This window comes from Mus musculus, chromosome 18 (genome assembly GCF_000001635.26).
Source record: "Mus musculus strain C57BL/6J chromosome 18, GRCm38.p6 C57BL/6J".
NCBI lineage: Eukaryota > Metazoa > Chordata > Mammalia > Rodentia > Muridae > Mus > Mus musculus.
In genome coordinates this window covers 27,559,399-27,563,146 of record NC_000084.6, presented here as the reverse complement: position 1 = coordinate 27,563,146, position 3,748 = coordinate 27,559,399, and positions in this window count along the sequence as shown.

Genomic DNA, 3,748 nt, shown 5'->3' with positions numbered 1-3,748 from the left:
GAACATATCATACAATACTGTTACAGTTCCCTAACTTTATAAAAAACAGTTTGGAGATTCAAAAGAAACTAGGGAAATATGGAATACATGATCCAACCAACCTCTTCCTAGATGTGCTTCTAAAGGAAATAATGTTAGCATCTATGAGGCATGTGTTAATTCTAATACTTTTTGGTAGACTGTTAAAAGTAGCAAAGATATAGAATCAACTTACAAGCCACATCACACATGATGCGTAATGATCAAAACAGTGACCTAAAAAATGATAAATGTGTACACACAATGGAGATCTAGTCATTCTTTAAGTGCAGAATGGATTGTCTTTGGCATCAGAAAGGAACAGAAGATGTCATGTTTAGTGAAGTCAGATAGAAGAAAGATGCTCTAGTCCCACTTACCTGTGATGTTAAGCATCCTAACAAAGCTGTTTCACAAACACCTCCAATTCACCATTGTGCTTCTACTATCCATGGTACAGACATACATTCTATTACCATATTGATATTTTAAATAAAGATAATTTATTAGATCACATGAATCATTGTAGCAGATGTTAGTTTTTGGCATGGAGCTCTAATTCTGATTAATATTATGTCCCTTTTCTAAACAGCTATGTTTGACATTTCTTAGGGACAGTGGCATGCTGAATTTTTCTAGCAATTATACATATTGCAATATATATAAACACACACATATATATACATATATATGGAATTTTTAAGAGTAATTTCATGATATATAGAATTCTACTAGTATGCTTTTTTTCTTTATATCTTTTAAATATTTCAGTCTACTCTAACCTTCATGTCGAGATATCTTAAGATCAACTATAGTTCTTCCTGTTTCAGTGCAGATAAGCAGGTTTTTGTTTGTTTTTTTATTTTATTTTTGATGACATCTGGCTTCTTTAAGATTTTCTATCTTTGTATCGCTATAGTTTGAATGTGAATATATGAGTCTCATTTCACACATTTGCATTTTAATTTTGTGAGGGGATATATTCAGGGTATTTACTTATAATCACTCTCCTCTCTAGGCTACTTTCTCTTTGGCTATGTCTAATGTAGTGTTTGCCTGTTTAGTATTCCATCAGCCTTACTATACTAACTGTTTCTTATTTTTTCACATTTATCTGATCCTTCATTAATAGCACAAAATTTTGATATATTTTATACTTCTATAAAATATTTTCAGTTGTCTAGTGGGAAAATTTGTGTGTCAAAAATTAGTAGAGGACCCAAAAATGTCTCAGAAGGTAAGATCTCTGTTCCTGCAGAGAACCTGTGCTAACTTTGAATCAAAATGTAAACTTGTGAAGACCAGTCACAATGGACACATCTACAAAACACTTCATTACCTCAAACTCAGTGAACATTGCAGAAGAGGACACCAAAGGATTGTATGGGCAGAGGTAGAGGGAGTTTGTTTTGAGATTGTACCTCCTAGTAATATCACAATCTGCATGAACAGAGTCTCACTAATATCAATGCCTGACAATGAGCTGAACAATGACAAAACCAATGGAAATGTCAAAGTGGATGAGAAAATGTACTCAAGGCCTCCACTATACACGAAGATATATAGCCAATGACAAGAGACTGGAAGGTTAAAAGTGCCCTTCCCTGAAAAGGAATGCAAATAGGTTATCCAGTACCTAATGATCAGCCATGTAAATATACATAATATTAACATACAAACTAAGAGATTATATTTAGGAACATATGTGATATATTTATAATTATAGGAATGCAATAAAAATTATTAAATAACCCCTCAAAAAAACCAAAAAACAAAACCAAAAAACATAACAAAACAAACAAACAAACAAAACAGCCCTGGGTCATACCAGTATTTCAGGGTCTCAGAGGAGCTTGACTGCCAAGAACACTGACACACCCAGAATCTCGTGTTCCTGTGAAGGAGCCCACAACCAAAGGATCACAGAGAAAACTGGACTGTGAGGAGTCCTGAATCAACTGAGATTATAGGAAGGACAGGTTCCAATCAGATATATTGAGGACAGCAAGCACTTGAGATAGTCAGATGGCAGAAGTCAAGCATAAGAACAAAAGCAACAGAAACCAAGGTTACTTGGCATCACCAGAACCAACCTTTACCATCATAGCAAGTTCTGGATAAAACATCACCCCAGAAAAGCAAGACATGTATCTAAAGTCACAACTCATGATGATGATGAAGGACTTTAAGAAGGAAATACAGGAAAACACAGGAAAACAGCTAAAGCATTTAAAGAGGAAACACAAAATAATCCTTAGAAAGACAGACACAACCTCAGAATGAAAGGCTGGAAAATAATTTTCCAAGCAAATATTCTGAAGAAACAAGCTGGAGTAGCCAATCTAATATCGAATAAAATTGACTTCCAACCCAAAATTATCAAAAAAGACAAGGAGAGGCACTTCATAATCATCAAAGTTAAAACCTTCCAAGAGGAACACTCAATTCTGAATATCTATGCTACAAATACAAGGGCAGCCACATTCATTAAAGAAACTTTAGTAAAGTTCCAAGCACACATTGCTCCTCACACAATAATAGTGGGAGACTTCAACACCACACGCTCATCAAGGGACAGATTCTGGAAACAGAAACTAAACAAAGACACATGGATACTAACAGAAGTTATGAAAAAAATGGATTTAAAGATATCTACAGAACATTTTATCCTAAAACAAAAGGACATACCTTCTTCTCAGCACCTCATAATACCTTTTCCAAAATTGACCATATAATTGTTTACAAAACAGGCCTGAGCAGATACAAAAATTTTGAAATTGTGCCATGCATCCTATCAGATAACCATGGAATAAGGCTGATCTTCAATAACAACATAAATAATACAAGCCAATATTCACGTGGGAAATGAACAACACTCTCCCCAATGATACCTTTGTCAAGGAAGAAATAAAGAAAGAAATTAAAGATTTTTTAGATTTTAATGAAAATAAAGCCACAACATACCCAAACTTATGGGACACAATGAAAGCATGTCTAAGAGGAAAACTCATAACTCTGAGTGCCTCCAAAAAGAAACTAGAGAGAGCACACACTAGCAGCTTGACAACACACCTAAAAGCTCTAGAACAAAAGGAATCAAATTCACCCAAGAGGAGTAGACAGCAGGAAATAATCAAACTCAGGGGCTAAATCAACCAAGTGGAAACAAAAATAACTGTCCAAATAACCAAACCAGGAGCTGGTTCTTTGAGAAAAATCAACAAGATAGATAAACCCTTAGCCAGACTCACTAGAGGGCACAGGGACAGCATCCTAATTAACAAAATCAGAAATGAAAAGGGAGACATAACAACAGATCCTGAGGAAATACAAAACACCAGCAGATCCTTCTAGAAAAGGCTATAGTCAACAAAACTGGAAAACCTGGATGAAATGTACAATTTTCTAGACAGATACCAGGTACCAAAGTTAAATCAGGATCAGATTCATGACCTAAACAGGCCTATATCCTCTAAGAAATAGAAGCAGTCATTAATAGTCTCCCAACCAAAAAAAGCCCATGAACAGATGGGTTTAGTGCAGAGTTCTATCAGACCTTCAAAGAAGACCTAATTTCAGTTCTTCTCAAACTATTCCACAAAATAGAAACAGAAGGTACTCTACCCAATTCATTCTATGAAGCCACAATTACTCTGATAACCTAACCACAGAAAGATCTGTATGATAGGAACTTCAAGTCTCTGAAGAAAGAAATCAAAGAAGTTCTCAC